We start from the raw sequence: 22,324 nt of genomic DNA on the forward strand, positions 1-22,324 counted from the left end.
CTAAATGCTTCCATGAATAAAAAAGAGAAAGAGAAGATTAATGAATTGGGCATGCAACTTAAAAAACTAGAAAAAGAACAAATTAGAAATCCCCAGTTAGATACTAAACTAGAGATCCTGAAAATTAAAGGAGAAATTAATAAGATTGAAAGCAAAAAAACTATAGAATTAATCAATAAAACTAAGAGCTGGTTTTATGAAAAAACCAATAAAGTAGACAAAATATTGGTTAATTTGATTAAAAAAAAGAAAGAAGAAAACCAAATTACCAATATCAAAAATGAAGTGGAAATTAAATCAATAATTAGGAATTACTTTGCCCAACTGTATGCCAATAAATTTGACAATCTAAATGAAATGGATGAATATTTACAAAAATACAAACTTCCCTGGAGAAGCTGTGGGAAAATTGGAACACTAATCCATTGTTGGTGGAGCTTTGAACTGATCCAACCATTCTGGAGAGCAATTTGGAATTATGCCCAAAGTGCGATAAAGCTGTGCATACCCTTTGACCCAGCAATACCACTTTTGGGTCTTTTTCCCAAAGAAATCTTGGAAAGGGGAAAGGGACCCACATGTACAAAAATATTTATAGCTGCTCTTTATGTGGTGGCAAGGAATTGGAAGTTGAGGGGATGCCCATCAACTGGGGAATGGCTGGACAAGTTGTGGTATATGAATACAATGGAATACTATTGTGCTGTAAGAAATGATGAGCAGGAGGAGTTCAGTGAAACCTGGAGGGTCTTGCGAAAGCTGATGATGAGTGAGATGAGCAGAACCAGAAGAACATTGTACACAGTATCATCAACATTGGGTGTTGATCTACTGTGATGGACTATATTCTTCTCACCAATGCAATGGTACAGAAGAGTTCCAGGGAACTCGTGATAAAAGAGGATCTCCAAATCCAAGGGAAAAAAAAAAAGAGAACTGTGTAGTATAGATGCTGAATGAACCATACGATTTCTTTTGTTTTTGATGCTGTTGTTTTTTTCTATTTTGAGGTTTTTCATCATTGCTCTGATTTTTTCTCTTATAACATGACTAATGAAGAAATAGGATTAATGTTATTATGTGTGTATATATATATATATATATAACCTATATCAGATTACCTGCTGGCTAGGGGAGGGGTGAGGGTGGGGAGGGAGGGAGAAAAATCTGAAATTGTAAAGCTTGTATGGACAAAAGTTGAGAACTATCTTTACATGTAACGGAAAAAGAAATACATTATTAATTTAAAAAAAAATACAAACTGGGGCAGCTAGATGGCACAGTGGATAGAGCACCGGCCCTGGAGTCAGGAGTACCTGAGTTCAAATCCGGCCTCAGACACTTAACACTTACTAGCTGTGTGACCCTGGGCAAGTCACGTAACCCCAATTGCCTCACTAAAAAAAAAAAAAATACAAACTGCCCAGGTTACCTGAAGAGGAAATAAAATCCTTAAATAATCCCATATTAGAAAAAGAAATTGAACAAGCCATTAATGAACTCCCTAAGAAAAAATCCCCAGGGCCAGATGGGTTTACAGGTGAATTTTACCAAACATTTAAAGAACAATTAATTCCAATATTATACAAATTATTTGGAAAAATAGGTGAAGAAGGAGTTCTACCAAATTCGTTTTATGACACAAATATGGTGGTGATACCAAAACCAGGCAAAGCAAAAACAGAGAAAGAAAATTATAGACCAATTTCCCTAATGAATATTGATGCTAAAATCTTAAATAAAATATTAGCAAGGAGATTACAGTAAGTGATAACAAGGGTAATACACTACGACCAGGCTAAATTTATACCAGGAATGCAGGGCTGGTTCAACATTAGGAAAACTATTAAAATAATTAACCACATCAATAAGAAAACCAACCAAAATCATGATTATCTCAATGGATGCAGAGAAAGCACTAGAGAGTTTAGGAACAGGTGGAGCTTTCCTTAAAATAATAAACAGTATCTACCTCAAACCATCAGCAAGTATTATATGCAATGGAGATAAATTAGAGGCCTTCCCAATAAGATCAGGGGTGAAACAGGGATGTCCATTATCACCCCTATTATTTAATATTGTCCTAGAAATGTTAGCTTTAGCAATCAGAGAAAGGAATTAAAGGAATTAGAATAGGCAAGGAGGAAACAAAACTATCACTCTTTGCAGATGATATGATGCTGTACTTAAAGAATCCTAGAGAATCAACTCAAAAATTACTTGAAACAATTAACAACTTTAGCAAAGTCCACGATATAAAATAAATTCACACAAATCATCAGCATTTCTATACATGACCAACAAAGTCCAGCAGCAAGAGATAGAAAGAGAAATTCCATTTAAAGTAACGGTAGATAATATAAAATACTTGGGAGTCTACTTGCCAAGACAAACCCAGGAACTCTATGAACACAACTACCAAACACTTTTCACACAAATCAAATCACATCTAAATAATTGGAAAGATATCAATTGCTCATGGATAGGCAGAGCTAATATAGTAAAAATGACAATACTGCCTAAATTAATTTATTTATTCAGTGCCATACCAATCAGACTACCTAAAAATTATTTTATAGAGCTAGAAAAAATAATAACAAAATTCATCTGGAAAAACAAAAAATCAAGAATATCCAGGGAAATAATGAAAAAAAATTCACAGGAAGGTGGGTTAGTGGTACCAAACCTGGAGCTCTACTATAAAGCAGCAATCATCAAAACTATCTGGTAATGGCTAAGAAATGGAGTGGAAGATCAATGGAATAGGCTAGGCACAGGAAATGCAGTAGTAAATGACACTAGTAATGCAGTGTTTGATAAACCCAAAGACTCCAGCTTCTGGGATTTGACAAAAACTGCTGGGAAAACTGGAAGATAGTATGGCAGAAATTAGGCATAGACCAACATCTTATACCTTATACTAAAATAAGGTCAAAATGGATACACAATTTAGACATAAGAGGTGATACCATAGGTAAATTAGGAGAGAAAGGAATAGTCTACCTATCAGATCTTTGGAAAGGAAAACAGTTTATGACCAAACAAGAGATAGAATATATTATAAAATGCAAAATGGATGATTTTGATTACATTAAATTAAAAAACTTTCGTACAAACAGAAGCAATGCGTCCAAAATTAGAAGGGAGGCAGAAAGCTGTGAAACAATTTTTATGGCCAGTACTTCTGATAAAGGCCTCATCTCTAAAATATATAGGGAACTAAATCAAATTTATAAGAATCCAAGTCATTCCCCAATTGAGAAATGGTCAAAGGATATGAACAGGCAGTTTTCTGATGAAGAAACCAAAGCTATCTATTCCCATATGAAAAAATGCTCTAAATCTCTCATGATTAGAGAGATGCAAATTAAAACAACTCTGAGGTACCACCTGACACCTATCAGATTGGCTAATATGACTAAAAAGGAAAATAATAAATGTTGGAGAAGCTGTGGGAAAATTGGAACACTAATGCATTGTTGGTGGAGCTGTGAACTGATCCAGCCACTCTGGAGAGCAATTTGGAATTATGCCCAAAGGGTGATAAAGCTGTGCATACCCTTTGACCCAGCAATACCACTTTTGGGTCTTTTTCCCAAAGAAATCATGGAAAGGGGAAAGGGACCCACATGCACAAAAATATTTATAGCTGCTCTTTATGTGGTGGCAAGGAATTGGAAGTTATGGGGATGCCCATCAATTGGGGAATGGCTGGACAAGTTGTGGTATATGAATACAATGGAATACTATTGTGCTGTGAAACAATGAGCAGGAGGAGTTCAGAGAAACCTGGAGGGTCTTGTGTGGGCTGATGATGAGTGAGATGAGCAGAACCAGAAGAACATTCTACACAGTATCATCAACATTGGGTGTTGACCTACTGTGATGGACTATATTCTTCTCACCAATGCAATGGTACAGAAAAGTTCCAGGGAACTCATGATAGAAGAGGATCTCCAAATCCAAGGGGGAAAAAAAAGAACTGTGTAGTATAGATGCTGAATGAACCATACTATTTCTTTTGTTTTTGATGCTGTTGTTTTTTCTATTTTGAGGTTTTTCATCATTGCTCTGATTTTTCTCTTATAACATGACTAATGAAGAAATAGGATTAATGTTATTATGTGTATATATGTGTGTGTGTGTGTGTATGTATATGTATATAGATATATAGATATAACCTATATCAGATTACCTGCTGTCTAGGGTAGGGGGGGAAGGAGGGAGAAAGATCTGAAATTGGAAAACTTGTATAAACAAAAGTTGAGAACTATCTTTACATGTAACGGGGAAAAAATAAAATACTTTATTAATTAAAAAAACACCAAAAACCCCCCCCAAAAAACAAAAAAAATATATAAAGAAGTTTGTAGGACAACCCCCTTTTAAAAAAATCTATCAAGATGCTCTTAGTAATTACAGAAATTTTTAGGAGGCCTGCAGTAGCTTAAATTCCTGTCGAAGCACAAGAGTGAGGTTCTGAGCTCTTAGCCTTAGTAAACAGCTTGCAAAAAACCTGTAATACTCAATTTACAATCAAGATCTATTATGTTCTCTACAAAGATCAAATCAAAGCATACTTCCAAATTTTTTGTTTGTTTGTTTTTGGTGAGGCAATCGTTGTTAAGTGACTTGCCCAGGGTCACCAAGCTAGTAAGTGTCAAGTGTTGTGTCTGAGGTCAAATCTGAACTCAGGTCCTCCTGAATCCAGGGCCAGTGCTCTATCCAGTGCACCACCTAGCTGCCCCTCATTCTTCCAAATTTAATCATACTTACTCTCCTCTGTTTTCTGTTTACTTAGTCTTCACTTTTCAGAAACTGGAGAGAGTTAATCCTTTGTAATTCAAAACTCAAGAGTTGTCTTTTTCAAATTTTTACCAATATTTATTTTTTATAATATGAATCAGAATATTAATTTCTCTCATAATAAAATCGAGAACAACTTTGGTAAAAGAGAAGGCAAAGTACATAGAAAATTATTAAACATTTCCCCTAGCATTTCCCCTGCAATTTTGCAAATTGATCTTCCACAAAGTTGCCAGTTCATATCTTCAGTCTTCTCTCTTTACTAAAAATATTCATATAGGTGTTCATGCATATGTATGTTCATGTACATACATTTATGTATATATAGATATTGCATTTAATTGTTTCCGTTGTGTTCAACTCTTCATGACCCCATTTGGGGTTTTCTTGGCAAAGATACTGGAGTGGTTTGCCATTTCTTTCTCCAGATGAGGAACTGAGGCAAGCAGGGTTAAGTGACTTGCCCAGAGTCATACAGCTATTAAATGGTTGAGGCAAAACTGGAATTCAAGTCTTCCTGACTCCAGGTCCAGGGCTCCATTCACTGTGCCACCTAGCTGCCCCTAGCTACATATAAATACAGACACATATTATACATAAAGATGTTATATATACACCTATGTATGTGTATGTGTATATATAACATCTTTATGTATGTGTGTGTATATGTGCATCTATGTATGTATGTATGTGTATATATATGTATGTATATATATATATATAATTTGTAAAATTTTACATGACAAAGTAGTGGTACATGACAAAGAGAAGGTAATACAAAAAGTTGCAAACTCTATGCTGCCTTCCCCAGCAGAGCCTCCCTCAACAGATTGAGAAGCAGGGTTGGGAACAATGGGTCACCAAGTCAACCTAACTTTCAATAGTATATAATAATTAGCATATGGATACAATTTAGATGAAGTAAATAAGTATATATACATATGTATTTATGTATACATGGGTGTTTTTATATATGCGTACACAATACATACAATGCAGAATCAAAAAATTTTGAAAACCACTGATAGATAATTCATTTTCTTTTTTTTTTTTAAACTCTGAGGTAAACTTTATTTGGGGGCGGGCGGCAAGTCTGTGGCGGAGGCTCCACTGAGCACCCCTACCCCCACAGAAGGCTCAGTCCAAGGAAGGGGGGGGCACTTCACATTTGGAGGAGGGAGGCAGAAGTCCCCCCTATCCCTCCTTGCCAGCGAGAAGCCATGACCCTCCCCACCCCCAACAATTCCAATCTTGTATCCTAGTTAGAGGGGGCAGTGCCAGGGCGAGGCCCACTGTGGGGAGAATAATTCATTTTCAAGGGTTTCTTCAACACAGGCTAAAGAAGTCCACTTTTTCTTCATATGTTGATTTAATAATATTTAAACCAAAATGAAAAGTTGCAACAGAAAAAAAAAATCTCATGTACAGTCAAAATATTTTAGTTAGGTGTTCAGTATTTTGTTCTTTAAATTGAGTTTATGCTGTACTGCTGAAGTTCTTTTAGTGTGTGAGTGTGTGTGTGTGTGTGTGTGTGTGATCATATGCCTCAGATGGTCTCTGCAGACGAAATTGAAGATGGTGGTTCTGACTAGCCCCTCCCTCCTACCTGGGGATTTAAATAACAAGCCTTCAAGGCAGATTTCCTTTCCTTCTAGGATTCCTGGATTCAGAAGCGTCAGTGGCAGGGCGAATGGATTTCTGAGCTGGTACTGCAGCCTCGGACATTTTCCCTACATCCCCGCCCAAGTAAACCCCAGTTAGGGATTCGAGTGATGTCTCCCACGTCCAATCAGAGGAAGCGGCTTCTCCCTGGCCACCGCCCTGCTCACCCTGCGGCCCCCAATAACAGCTCAGACAGATTAGGTTTATGCAGTCAAGTAGCTGAGGAAGGAGCGCCCTTAGGGCGATTGCACAGAGGGAGGGACTGGGGTGAGGTTTGGTGTAGAGGATACTCTACTAGGTATTTGAGGTGGAAGTGAAGAACCTGTAGACTATATCCCAGCTGTGCAGCAGAAAGGACGTCCAGGTAAGAATCAAGTATATATATTTTCTTCTTTCCTGATATGCTAAATAATGCGTATTTTCCTGCAGTTCCAACCCTCCCTCATTGTCACCCCTCCCCCACTAATAAAATAACTATAAGCCTGATTGAGTTGCATTATTAGATTTTATTTTTAAAAAATTTAGCCTAAGTATGGACGAGTAAGGGAGCATGTGGGAATAAGGACAGAGAAGGGCACTAAGTACCCTCAGGAGACGATAATAAACCTGAAGCCCTGTACGGAGTCAACTTTCCTCTTAGATGCAGCAGCAGCAGTTGCCTGTGATTTATCTGGCAAACCTATGCTAACCTGAGCTGGAGAGGAACAGGGATTAGCAGAAGTGTCAGTGACAGGGACACTTCCATCTGACAAATTTCCTCTCCTCCTCTTTTACTCTATTTTCCAAAATGAAAGATGAAGATTTTACCCCACAGGGAGGAGGAGAGACAGAGAAAAGATGTTCCTCACCCATTGGCTCTTCCTAAATTCGGCTATTTGCTGGAAAAATCGGGTGTGGTACTGGGGTCCGGAGCTTGTTTCTTCCCTAGACATGTACTGCAGGTCAACCCATTTAGATTTTTTTTTTTTTTAAAGCGTGTGCTTTAACTAAATAGGTATTTCTGATCAATCATACCGTTATTCAGAACAGGCTGGTCCTTCTCAGGCGTTTGCAGCAGACAGCGGGGAGGAGAGAGCAGATCGTCTTACTGCTATCCTTTTCCTCCTTGTCTGTTGCTGCCAATTAGGAACCCACTTTCCACAGGATTCTAAGACAGAAGTGCTTGACCATGGGGATTCCGGAAGAGTAAACCAATCATGGTTTGGTGGGCAAAGAGGCCTTTGGCAGACTCTCAGATGACTGCATCTGGGTTGTACAGATTGGCCCTGTGGCCATTACTGTTGGTGTCAGATTGCTTCAAGCAGTAGACACCACGGATGTTGCATGGAAAACATACTCTGAATCATTCTCCAGTATTTTATGACACCCAGTTCTGAGAGTTCTTGCATACAATGCTTGGGAGGGGTGGCCTGGGGGTGGGGAGAACAAGCTCAATATCCTCTTCCCTATTTATTCTTTCGAAAATCAGCCTGTGCATAGATGCAAATGAACATACAGCACAGAGCTATGGATAACACACATGCCCAGTCCAGTCCTTGGTAAAAGGGCTGCATTGGCCTCCTGAAGCAATCTGAAAATATACAGGGGAGAGGCAGATCAAATTTTGCAGTAGGAAAACTGGAGAAGATGGATTAATAGTATGGCGACTGATGAATCCTGATTAGAACGAAAATAAGCAATTCAACAGGATACAACAGGACTAGTATCTTTAAATAACATATTTTAGCACATTCTTCCATGAGTTATCTAATATTTATTTTTTATATTCAGTTCTGTTTTTAAGTGTCTAGAAATGAAATTACTTGTAAAAGAATTTATTGTATTGCAAAAATGCTATATTAACAGCTTTAGGAAAAAAGGTGATATCCTTATGATTTTTAGTGACTCTATTTACTTTTAAAATAGTCTTAGACATGTTGAGGGTACCAGAATGGGACAGCTTCTCTTCCTCACCTAGGGTCCATGACTAAAGGCAGTGTGGAAGGGGGTCCAGGTACAGTAGACTAGAAGGCAAGTCCCTCTATAATATTTGCTTGTTTATAAAGTATTTAAAGGTGTTCTATTTGAAACTTCATGTCCTGTCTATTCTTAAGAGACTCAATGTATATTTTATTCCTAAATATATTTATTCTCCCAATATTCTGCAATTTTCTAATTAATTATTCCCCTTCTTTTTATAGTAGAAGCTTAGAGAAACCAAATAATTTTTCATATATATTTCAAAGAAATTGATAGGAAAAGACTGTACTCCTCATGTGACATTTTGATTTCTCACTACCTTGATTAGTGGTGATTAGGTTAGGTTCCAAAATTTCAGGTGGTTGCTGATATTAATTTGGTGTCAATATCATTGTAATATTAGAACCAATTATTTATACCTAGCGCAATCTATTATTAAGTTATGAGTATTTATGAGGAAAAAAGGTTCTGTGCTATAAAATGTTAGTATTACTATGTTTCTTCCTTATCCATGAATGACCTAAAGCCTTACATTATTAAGGTCAAGGGCACCAGGAAAATTTTCCTGTTGATTTCTTCCCAATCTTTACATTTCTACCGCTGAAGATTTTTATAATAACCAGAAGGACAGGGAAATTGACCTATGAAGCAGTAACACAATTCTATAGCTAGCTTCTAAAGGCAGAGCTTGCCCAGGCTTCTAGGTCAAAGTTTCTAAACTGGACCTCATATTGTAAAATTTAATAGTCTTTTACACACACTTCCTTGCCCTTTGGCTGGCTGATAATTTTGATTCTTCAGAGATTATGATACTCTATAATGTGTAGCATAAGTATAAACATAGTAGTGTTTAAATGGGCTTTTGTTTCAGGGAACAACTTGGTGTCATTGCAATCACTGTACAATTTCCCAAATGCAAGATAATCTCTTCTCTCTTTCTCTTTAATTATTGTACCTGAACACTATTCATTTGTAGCTTCTGTCCAAGTTATATGTACTTATGGGCCAGATCAATGAACATCATAATCTGGACAATAGACTTGTTTTACTTGTGTAGATTAGGTTGAAATCTTTGGTTGTAAATCTCATTTAGGAGAGTTTATAGTACTCCAGGGCTTAATGCAATCAATACAATGGCATCTGCAAATAAGATAATCAGCAGGAACTCAACATCCATTAAGAATCCCCTTTCTTTTTGGTCTGGCATTGGACATTCTTGGTGGTAGTGGCAGATAACCTCTGATAATCACCAGTCTCCCTGCTTGATGTCTCATAAATAAGAATATTGAACATAGGTTTTTATGTAATGGTTTTTTTTATCAAGAAATGTATAATGTTAACATCTGCATGGGAGACATCTTGTTGGAGAAGAGACTTTAAGGATACATTTTGCTCTACAGAATCAAATGCTTTTTATGGTTAGCAAACAATAAGCACAATGAGACCTTGTATTCTCTGCACTCAATTGTATGACTATAAAGCCTAAATGATTATGTTCATAAGTACCTTCATGTTCTCTTCTTATATTTTCAACAAGGATTCTCTTGATACATTTGAAAATAATCCTCTTAAAGATTTTGTGGAATCAAGAAAGTAGACATATCATTTGGTAGTGATTAATGAACCTTTGTTAAAATTATTTTGGTAAATATCATCCATCCATCCATTTGGTAAATAACCTACCCCACTCTTTTGATACTTCCTTTATTTAAAATACATCTAGAATTTATTTACCAACCAAATGTCAACAATCAGCAACCATTAAGCAGCAACCAAGTTCTAGGCCCTATGGTAGGCACTAGGAATACAAAGAATGAAAAAACTGTACCCTCAAGAAACTTACATTCTCTCAGGAGAGACAAAAGATGCATAAGTAAGTATATGATTAATAAATATGAGGTAGTTAAGGGGCGAATTAGGAAAGACTTCATGACTAAAGTTGTGCTTGATCTGACAAAGGTAGGGAGATTCAAGAGACATATTGGGATATACATTTTTAGATATGACCAATGTATGTAGCATTTTCTTTTCTCTACTATGCTTATTTGTTACAGGAGAGAATTTAAAATATTTAGGTGGGACATGAACTGAGAGGAAAAGAGAGAGAATAATAATAGGAATATAAAAAAGAAAAGAAAAAAGTGGTTCATCTTATCATTTAAAAATACAAAGAAGAGGGGGCAGCTAGGTGGTGCAGTGGATAAAGCACTGGCCAGGGATTCAGGAGGACCTGATTTCAAATCCAGCCTCAGACACTTGACTAGCTGTGTGACCCTGGGCAAGTCACTTAACCCTCACTACCCTGCAAAAGAAACAAAAACAAATAAACAAATAAACAAAAATACAAAGAAGAAAACAGAGGTTCAGAGGATACAGACATGTAGGAGATCTTTGAAATTACTAAAGTAATATTGAGTTGATACTTTGAAATTAATAAAATAACACTGAATTGCTTATATTAAAAATAAAATGCAAGCAATAAAGATTTGTTTTCTTCTACAATCCTATTTTTCTCTTCATTGTACATGAACATGCTCATTTTTGATGACCTTTTTCAAGTGCAGAGTAACAAAAAAAAAAGAGTTTTTTAAAAGAAAAAAAATGGTAGTACTTGAGCTTCTTCTTGGTGTTGTTTTGTTGTTTTTGGTGGTGGTATTGTTGTTTTGAGGGGCAATGAGAGTTAAGTGACTTGCCCCGGGTCACACAGCTAGTAAGTGTCAAGTTTCTGAGGCTGGATTTGAATTCAGGTCCTCCTGAATCCAGGGCCATGCTTTATCGATGGCACCACCTAGCTGCCCCCCTTGAACTTCATCTTAAAGGAAGAGAAGGATTCTGAGGTGAAGGGGAGGAGAGAGCGAATTCTAATATGGCCAGTGCAAAAGCACCTAGATGAGAGATGAAGCATAGTGTGTGAGGAACAGGGAGATGGCCGGCTTGCTTATGTCCCAAAATGGGGGAAGGAGAGTAATATAAAATGAAGATAGAAAGAAAGACTAAGGCCAGCTCATGAATTTTATATTATGTACTAGAGGCAATAGGGAGCCAGTGGAGTTTATTGAAAATGGGAGTGACTTATCAGATTAGTGCCTAAGAAAATCATTTGAGCAGCTGTGTAGAGAAGAATCTTTAGTGGGAAGAGGCTTTAGGAAGAGAAACCAATTAGGTAGCCATTGCAATAGATAAGAGATGATGATGTCCTGAACTAAAGTAGTAAGCTGTGGGAGTTAGAGAGGAGAGGTCAGTTATAGGACATATTGTGGAAGTAGAGATGGCAAGATTTGTCATCTGATTGAAAGATTGGAAGAATAGTGGCACCTTTAATGAAATTGTCAATAAACATTTATTAAATACCTACTATATGCCAAACACTGTACTAGGTACTAGGGATACAAAGAAAGGCAAAAAGACAGTTCCTTCTCTAATAGGCCTCACACTTTAATGGAGGAGACAACATTCAAAAACCTCTGTACAAACAAGCTAAATACAGGATAAACTGGAAATATTAGGGAAGTTTAGAATAGGGATAAATTAGAAGGAAAATATAGTTTTGGAAATTTTGAATTTGAGATGTTTCTGTGACATCTACATTGTGAAATATCTAATAAGCAGTAAAGCTTATGGAGAAATGGGTTGTATATTTGTCTGGCTGTCTGTCCATCTATCCATTCATCTACTCATCTATAAGTCTTAAGCATACAGATAGTAATTCAAGCTATGGGAGCTGAGAGGATCACCAAGATCACCAAGAGAGGATCATGCAGTGAGAGAAAAAGATCCTAGGAAAGATCCTTGTTGAATACCAGGAAGGGATCATGATATGGATAATGATCTAGCAAGAGAAACTGAAAGCACAAGTCACATAGTTAGGAAGATAACTAGGAGATAAGGAGATGAGTGTCATGAAAATCCAAGGAAAAGAGTATCCAGGAGAAGGGGGGATAGTCAATAGTGACAATACATAAGAAAGGTCAAGAAGGATGAGAACTGAGAAAAGATCATCTGATGTAGGGATCAAGGTCTGGTAACTTTGGAGAGAGAATAGTTTTAAGTGGGTGATGAGTTTGGAAGCAAGATTGCAATTTGTTAAGGAGTAAGTGAAGGAAGAGAAAATAGAATCAGTGAGTGTCAAAAAGAGGAGAGATATAGGATTTGAGGGGGGCAGAGTTAATTGTCTTTTAGGTAGGAGGATATAAAGAAAGAAGGCAAAATAGCCTCTACCCTCAAGGATTTTATCAAGGGAAACAATATACAGTAAATTAGAAGTAATTGCATTTTAGTGGATCAGGAAGGGCACCATAGAAGAAGTAGATGGTACTTGAACTTTACAGTAAACTATGATTCTAAGAGGTGGAGGTGTCCATTCTAAGCATGGGAGACAACTTGTGTCACCTTCAATATGGATCAACTGTGCAGGCTTGGTCTTGTCTAGCTGTTTTTTCTCTGTTTTATTTATATTCTTTCCCACGTTGTCATGCAGCACATGAAGAATTATTAGAATTGAAGAATGGTGGTGATTCTGTTGCTATTGATGAAGAAGAAATTAGTGTGTTTTAGAAATGTGAATAGATTTTTTTTCTATTTTTTTAATCTTTTCATGGTCCTCCTTCCAAATTCATCTTTGTATATGAAGAATATGGCTTGAGTCTAATATTATGCTAATAAACTCTTTTTTTTTTACTTCATTGCATCTCAGTCTTCCTTGAGCAGAACTTGCTTATAATATTTCACCTTAAGGTGGAATGCCTATAATTTTTCAAATTAGTTTTTATTCTGAACTGTCAGGGAGATAAAATGGTTGCTTGCTGAGGCGTTTCTAGGCTCTTTTGGCCTCCTTGTTCAGGGAATTGCTTTATATTAGTTAAATGTCTAAAGAGTGAACTGCATTTGGTTAAGGCAGTAATCCATAAAAGTCTAATTTCTTATTTGGTCCTAGAGGTGGACCTGGGTTCTTGAAATCAGTTGAACTCAAGACTTAGTTTATGGATTTTACTAGATGCCTGCTGAGATTCTTTCTAGCTCTCAGATCCTATGAAGTGAGTTTAAAACTCATTGCATTGAACATTTTGGTGGAGATTGAGCCTGTAAATTCATTGGTTTAGAGAGTTGCCAATGAGGAATATGCTGTATAAAAGCCAATTGACATCTTTATGACAAATAATTTTAGAGAGTTGCCTTGGGCAGTGAGAGATTAAATGACTTGCTAAGGGTCGCACATCTAGTATGTGTCAAGATTTAGGTCTAGAACTGAGGCCTGATTCTGAGACCAGCTCACTATCTAGTACTATACACTTTGAAAACCTATATATGTCACTAAATCATGTTTATAGAAAGACAGATAGCCAGAAATTTGAGTAAAGGATTTTAAAGTCAAAATGAACTTTATAGATTAGTCAAAAACTCTAATTTTAGAGATGAGAACACTGAGATGAAGAAAGGATAAAGGACTGCCTTAATGTCAGAACAGATATTTTGTTATGCCAGTGCTTGGTTATGCTTTCAGTTTTCTTTTATAATAATTCGTATTTGTCAACTGCCAAATTTCTTTCAGGCTTGACCTATTTTTTTTCTATGCTTCTCACTCAGCAACATAGCTAATTTGCTCCCCAAAAATGTAACCCTTTACTTTTCAAACCTTTCGAGGACTAATTTGTCTTAAGTATGGAGAGGGTAATCACCATCATATTATAAGTTTAATACATTATAACCCATAAGCTAACATGACATTTTGAAAATTAGCTTTTTTTCTTTTACTATTATTAGAAAGTCAAGAATTAGATTTTGAGATTACTAGAGGTAATAGGAATGTGATGAAATGTAAGCAACAGAGGCTTGAACAGGAATCACTTTCTCTGAGTGAAGTTGTAAAGGAAAATATTTTCAACTTATGTTTCTCCATTTGTCCAATTCTAATTTCCTTCACTGACCTCTTGTACCTCCTTTTTCATTTGGACAATTCTACTTTTTAAGGAATTATTTTCTTCATTTAATTTTTATACCCACTTTTCCGTTTGGCCAATTCTGTTTTTTAAGGTGTTATTTTCTTCAGAATATTTGTGTGTCTTCCTTAACAGGCTATGGATCTTTTTTTCTATGAATTTCTTTCATCACTCTCATTTCTTTTCCCAATTCTTCCTCCACCTCTATTATTTTATTTTAAAATAATTTTTGAGCTTTTCAAAGTAGTTCTTGTTGGGTTTGTACTGAATTCACATGTTTTTTTGAAGCTTTGCTGATCCTTTGACATTGTCGTCTTCTGGGTTTGTGTCTTGATCTTTCCTATCACCATAATAACTTATTATGATCAGGTTCTTTTTTTTGCTGTTTGCTCATTTTCCAGCCTCTTCCTTATGTTTTTCACTTTATGTGAAATTTGGTGGTAAAGGTACTGGTTTTTTTGGGGGTTTTTTTGGTTGCTGCTAAAGGTCTATAGGTTTTTGGTTCTTCCAAGATGGTATGATCTAAGAAGAGATGTGCTCACTGTTTTGACTTGTTCTCTGGTCTGTGCATACCCACATGCCCTCTTTTCTGACCTGGTACTGTGATCAAGGTTCTTGTACCAGTGAGGTTATGGACACTACTGAGTTAATGCTCTTCTTAGCTCCAGGACTGCCCCAGAACTTTGTATGGGCAATGCAACAGAGTCCTGCAACCAGTGCTAGCAAAATATCCCCAGTAATCTCTTTCTGACCATTTTTCTGATCCCCTTACCATCTATGGGTTGAGAGCTCCCAAAGCTGTTGCCACTGATGAACTGATTCCAAGGCCTGCTGCTAGTGCCCTGCCATGACCCGAACTGGATGATCTTTGCTGGATTCCAGGTCCAGCCATCACTCCTCTGGCTTGCCAACCTCCTTAGATGTCTTCAGCTGGAAAATTGTTTTACCTTACCCTTTTAATGTTTCTTCCACTCCAGAAATCAATTTGAGGCATTATTTTAAAGCTGATTTTAGGGGCATTTGGGAGAACTCACTTGAGCCCCTGCCTTCACTTTACCATCCTGTTGTTGTTTCTCCCCTCTATGAATATTCTTGTTCACTGTTGTAAAGAAATTCACTAGGTTAATCAACTCCTGGCTGGCTCACCAAAAACTGTGGGGACCAATTTTTGATTGGGGAGTGTTAGCTAAGCAGCTCACTGCAATATTGGGGCAAGAAAGGAGACCAGCAGCTTCCCTCAAAACAGAGCAGGATTTATTTTAACAAGAACAAACTTAAAAAAAACCACACACACACACACAAAAAGGATCAGTAGGATCAAGGGAAAGGAAATAAAATGGGGAAAGGGAACACCATCGCCCAGGAATCAGCTGAGAATACACAGCAGCACTCCTGTCGCCTTCCAGCTGCCAGCTAGAATGGCGAATTCTCCTCCCTGTTCCCAGCAAACCCCAGGCAGCCTCCAGCCAATTGGCTGGCCACTCTGACAGTTACATGACTGCCCTCACTAGGCTTCCAATCATTATAATTTTGCCAGGCTCATGTAGGAGTCGGCGAGTGATGACATGAGGTGGCAGCACCATGGCGAGAGCTACAACCAGTGGGTGGAGCACCGTGCCGTTTGCGGAGCCCCAGAGGCCAGTGCATGCGCTGAGGTTTTTTTTTTTTAATTCTAGCCAAAAGATGGGGGTCATAAAAACCTCAAATAACAATTAATTCTTTACATTGCCCTTTCTCCCTACCCCCTTCTCCTATTGCTGTTTAATTGTGGGTCATTTTGTTAACTGCTGAATGACCAGTAAGTATTTCATTTTGTTTCAGTATTGAACCTAAGTTATTGAGAATTGGCCTAGGTCCATCTCCTTTCGTTTTAAAAATTTTATGATTCATGTTTTCTGATGATCATTGCTTCTAAAATCATGTGTTAGTAGGGCTGGTGAAAATTTTGTGCATTTAATAATGTCTTTTCTCAACTCTAAGCATCACTGTTAGGACAAAATATGAAACTGGGAAATATTTTGAAGTTAAATTTACATTTTTAGTAATTGAGGGTTAGTTATACAATTAGGATTTAATTTCATAATATATGATACAAAATTTGTTTAGTAGCATAACAAGGATGTTATGTGAGCTTTTCTTAATATGCTCAATGCCTTTCTTTTCAAGTTATTTTGTTTTGTATTGAAAAAAGGTTGTAAAAACTGGAGCACACATGTTAGAACGCTATCATTGAAGTTTTTTTTTTTTTTGCTTTAAAGTGACATTTGGTTTATGTAGATCTTGTTGAACTATATTCTTCCTATATGACATGTAGAATAAACTACTTATCAAAGCTACATTAAATTTTTCAGTCTACTCCTTCACGTATTATCTCTATTCAAATGACTTCTGTTTATATCTCAGAAGAGATGTTCACATTTACAGCTGCCTATAGGACACTTCTGTCCACATTGACATCTCAATTTCAACATATCAAAAATTGGATTTCTTTTTTTCTTTCCCTCCCAACTGCTTCTGATTTCCCTATATTTGGGGGAACTGTAGTTTTAGTCTATATCCAATTTTCAAATTTTTGAGGTTGCCTTTGACTCTTCCTGCTCTTTCACTTTTCATGCAATCAGTTATCTATTTCTATGTTACTGGGTTTATGTCACAAATGAGTGCTGTAACTTGTTGTAGGTTTTTTCTGACCTCATTGATAGAATCATATGGTTTTTAATGCTTTAAATTTTTTATATTAATAACTTCCCCAACTTTGAACTAACCTTACATTGCTGGTACAAATCCAACATGGTCATAGTAAATTTTAAAAAATTATTCATGCCCCAAAAACTATAAATATGTATCAACATCTGCTATTTAATTTATATTTGGAAATATCTTTAAATAACTAAATATAGCCTTAGTTTTCCCACTATACTATCAATACATTCTGAAACCAGCTCCTTATTTTTTTCCTATAGCACCTATCTCAGGGTTATTGTGAGGATAAAATATGATGTATTGTTATTTTATCTAATTTGCTGGTAGATTTTTTCCTTAAAATGTGAATACTCTAATATACTGTTGGGTAAATTCAACGGCTCCAGCTTCTGGGATAAGAACTCATTATTTGACAAAAACTGCTGGGAAAGCTGGAAAACAGTATGGGAGAAACTAGGCATAGAACAACATCTCATACTGTATACCAAGATAAGGTCAAAATGGGTAAGTGATTTAGACATAAAAATTGATGCCAAAAGCAAATTAGGAGAACAAGGAATAGTTCTTTTTTATAAATAGTATTTTATTTTTTCCAATTACTTGTAAATATGGTTTTCAACATTCATTTTTTTGTAAGATTTTGAGTTCCAAATTTCTCTCCCTCCTTTATTCCCCTCTTTCCTCTCCAAGACAGCAAGCAATCTGATATAGGTTATACATGCACAAGAATGTTAAACATTTCTACAGTAGTCATTTTGTGAAAGAAACAGAACAAAAGGGAAAATCATGAAAAAAAATGAAAATACTATGCTTCAATCTGTATTCAGATGCCATAGTTCTTTCTCTGGATGTGGATAGCATTTTCCATCATGAATCTTTTGGAATTGTCTTAAATCATTGTATTGTTGAAAAGACTTAATTCTATCATAGTTGATTATTGCACAATGTTGCTGTTACTGTATAGGATGTTCTTCTGGTTCTGCTTATTTCACTCTATATCAGTTCATGTAAGTCTTTCCAGGTTTTTCTGAAATCTGCCTGCTCATCATTTCTTATAGCCCAATAGTATTCCATTACATTCATATACCACACCTTGCTCAGCCATTCCCCAATTGATGGGCATTCCCTCAATTTCCAATCTTTGCCACCACAAAAAGAACTGCTGTAAATATTTTTGTACACGTAGGTCCTTTTCCTTTTTTTACAATCTCTTTGGGATACAGACCTAGTAGTAATATTGCTTTATCAAAGGGCATGCACAGTTTGATTGCCCCTTTGGCATAGATCCAAATTGTTTTTCAGAATGGTTGGATCAGTTCACATTGTGTTTTTTAAATTATTTGGGGGTAGACTGGGTTTTCTAAATTATTTGCTCCTTATATATTGATAACTGTTTATATAATAATGGCTACTGAAACCATTTTGGCAGTATTTATTATTAATTAATATTGAATATTAGTAAAGAATTGACCACATAGCAGCTAACACAAGCAGTAGGAAAGCCCCAGCACCATGTTGTCTCTAAGAGAGCACATGGCTTACCAGCCTACCCTGTCCTAAGAGGAGAGTGCTCACCAACCAACAGTCTTCCTGAGCCAATAGTGCAATCTAAGATGGCAACAACCAGGAACCTCCTGTGGTCTCGGCTTTTATCCTTTTTTTTTTTTTTTTTTTTTTTAGTGAGGCAATTGGGGTTAAGTGACTTGCCCAGGGTCACACAGCTAGTAAGTGTTAAGTGTCTGAGGCCGGATTTGAACTCAGGCACTCCTGACTCCAGGGCCGGTGCTCTATCCACTGCACCATCTAGCTGCCCCCTTTTAGCCCCTTTTGATAGAGGTGGGTCATTATAAACTAATTGCTAATTGGTTAGCATCATTCATTTCCATTGGTTGACGTGACTTGAGGGTGGTCCATATTAAAATGAGCTCTACAGATGACATCAGGGGGAAGTATGTAAAAGACTACCCCCTAAATTGTTCAAGGCAAAGTCCATTATCTATGTGTGGCTTAATCCCATCAGCTCAATTTAGCTAGATGAGAGTCTATGTCTCCATTTCTATTGTATCCTTAGCCTGGTCCTCAAACTAGCTAAAGTTCCTAAGAGCTGAACTTTCTGGGGTGAGGGGGAGAGAGGACTAAAAGTGATCTGGGTTCTTGGGTCCCCAAGAAATTCGTTATTAGTAATTATTTTTCATTGAAGAGAAGAATTTATGACCAAACAAGACATAGCATTATGAAATGCAAAATGGATAATTTTGATTACATTAAATTAAAAAGTTTTTGCACAAACAAAACCAATGCAACCAAGATCAGAAGGAAAGCAGAAAAGTTGAAAAACAATTTTTACAGCAAGTGTTTCTTAAAAAAGTGTTTCTAAAAAAGCCTCATTTCTCAAATATATAGAGAAATACATTCTCAGATTTATAAGAATACAAGCTACTCTCCAATTGATAAATGGTCAAAGGATATAAACAGGCAGTTTTCAGATAAGGAAATTAAAGCTATCTATAGTCATATGAAAAATGATCTAAATCACTATTGATTAAATAAATGTCAATGAAAATAACTCTGAGGCACCATCTCATACTTATCAGATTTGCTAAAATGATAAAAAAGATAAACGATAAATGCTGGAGAAGATGTGGGAAAATTTGGACACTAATGCATTGCTGGTGGAGTTGTGAATTTATCCAACCATTCTGGTGAACAGTTTGGAACTATGCCCAAAGGGCAATAAAGAAAAAGGGCACACCCTGTGATACAGTAATACCACTACTAGGTAAATATAGGTATGTTTAATTCTCTATCTCCTTCTTTTGGAGGGTACCTTCCTATTCTGTAATTTAGTACTGCAAAACAAATAAAAAACCTAAAGGAAGAGTGTTGTGAGGTTTACTCTATGCTGTTTCAGGATTGTTTCTCTGCCATTCTACTTGACTTCTACTTTTACTTTGTCTCGAGTACATTTAGAAAAAAAATGTTATTTTGTTGTCCTTGGTTGCTATATTTGTTTAGCTTCTTATATTTCTGTTGTCTTGGGTGTTTGAATAGCAAATTATTTCTTTTTTTTTAGTAATAAACATTTTTGTTTATAGTTTTGAGTTCCAATTTTTATCCCTCCTTCCCTCCCTTCTCTTCACCTCCCTGAATCAGTATACATATAGATTATACATGTATGATTATGTAAAACATATTGGTAATTTTGTACAAGAAAACTTGAATAAAAGAAAAAATGAAAGTGAAAAATAGCATGCTTAAGTCTGTGTTCACTCAATATCAGTTCTTTCTTTGGATGTGGATAGTATGTTTCATCAATACTAGTTTGGGATTGTCTTGAATCATTGTATTGTTGAGAATAGTTGTCATTCACAGTTTTTCATTAAACAATATTGCTGTCTCTGTGCAAAACATTCTCTTGGTTCTGCTTACTTCACTATACATCAGTTCATATAAATCTTTCCAAGCCTCTCTGAAATCATCCTGCTCGTCATTTCTTATAGCACAATAATATTCCATCACCATTATATACCACAGTTTGTTTAGCCATTCTCCAATTGATGGCCATTCTTTTAATTTCCAATTCTTAGCCACCACAAAAAGAGCTGCTATAAATATTTTTGTACAAATAGGTCTTTTTCTCTTTTTGGGTATATCTTTGGGACATAAACCTACCAGTGGTATTGCTGGATCAAAGGGTATGCACAATTCTATAGCCCTTCGGGCATAGTACCAAATAAGCAAATAATTTCTACTGGTTCAGTTTTCTTTCTAGGAATGTTTTGAATGCCTCTTTTTAATTGAATTTCTATCTTTTTTCATTTCCATAGTTAAGTTCAGATTTTCAGGGTAGGTCACCTTGGGTAACAGTTTGAACTTCTTTGCTTTTCCAAAACAAATTATTCCATTGCATCTTGTGGTTTCTATGGGTGCAGAATAGTCTTGTGTTATTCAGATTTCCTTTCCTTTATATTTGAAGGTCTTTTTCCTGATCCCTTGCAAAATTTGTTGTTTGTCAGTAGAACTGTTCATTTTAATCACTATTCGGTGTCTTGGAGGTTTGTGTTGTTTTTTTTTTCCCATTTCTGTTTGTTTTGTTTTCCTGGAGATGATCTGTGGTTTCATTTAAATGGCACTTAATTTTCTGTGTTCAGAACTTCTGGCCAATTTTATTGTATTATTTCTTACATTATGATGCTCATATTTTAAAATTTGTTATATACTTCTGGGATACCTATAATCTTTAAGTTATTTCTACACATTCTTTCTTTGAGATCAGTGTTTTGCTTATATGAAAATTATATTTCTGTGAATGTTATTGCTTTTTGCTTCCCTTTTTCCAGATTATTCTTCATTTCCATGTATTTGTGTGCCCAAACCATTGTTATCTTTTTTGTTTCTTTGGTGAGACTTGTCATGATGGATTCTGCTAAGTATTTCTGTTGTGCAGGTCATATGTTCTTTTTTCTTTTTTAAACCATTTAGGAACATTATACTGTCTTATGAATCTATATATAGGGTCCTTTATCTTCTACAGGTATTGTCAACCTGATAATTAATGAAACTGTTATAGGCCTGGGGTACCTCAGAATTTTTCTGGGGAAATCAAAGAACTTTCTCCTTGAAGCTAAACCAAAGGACAGACACATCTAAAGAGATAAGCAGCAGGAGATCTGGACTGATAACTCTAGGACCACTACCCTTCATTCCAATGTCCCCCACCCCTTGAGGAGATAATCCCATCAGGTGTGGCTGCTGCCAAAGTGGTGGGAGGGGACAGAACAACATCCCCTCACCACACTGCTTCCAACCCACCACCCAGTAAGGGAACTTTCCGCAGTCAGATGATTACCCCATCTGACCACCATCAGTTCTCTATAAAAGTATCTTCCTGTCTCTTGCTGGAAGAGAAAGTTATCTCAGAGAGCCACACCTCTGTGCCATGCCTTCTCCCCATGAGAAGAAATCCAAGGACTTCTCTCTTGGTTTCCTTTCCCTAGCACCTAAATAAAATATTATTTTATTCTAATTGGATTTGTGTGCAAGAGGGTGTAATTCTTTAAAGAGGAATTCCTAAGAACCCTTAACCCAAACCCCCATCAATTTCCCCATAACATAATAATTAATATAACAGAATTAAGGTCTTTAATCAGGGCAGAGAAGTTATAACTTGGAGTATCACAAAGCAGATAATAGGAATACCCAAACATGGGGACTGGGGATGGGGCTTATTTGGAGTAACAGAACAGAGAAAGCTATGA

General features: G+C 36.4%; 1 protein-coding gene across 3 annotated transcripts in view; it reads left to right on the forward strand.

Annotated features, from left to right (window-relative positions):
- The first annotated feature begins 6,660 nt into the window (after positions 1 to 6,660).
- The window catches only part of CNTN1 (contactin 1), a 253,372-nt gene continuing 237,708 nt past the window's right edge, over positions 6,661 to 22,324 (forward strand). For 2 of the 3 annotated variants that reach the window (XM_043966352.1, XM_043966353.1), the window contains exon 1: positions 6,664 to 6,832. The gene's annotated coding sequence lies outside the window, so the exon portion shown is untranslated. Of the gene's footprint in view, positions 6,833 to 22,324 lie in introns of all 3 variants that reach the window. The other variant, XM_043966354.1, reaches the window with a different exon arrangement.

The sequence above is a fragment of the Dromiciops gliroides genome, chromosome 5 (genome assembly GCF_019393635.1).
Source record: "Dromiciops gliroides isolate mDroGli1 chromosome 5, mDroGli1.pri, whole genome shotgun sequence".
NCBI lineage: Eukaryota > Metazoa > Chordata > Mammalia > Microbiotheria > Microbiotheriidae > Dromiciops > Dromiciops gliroides.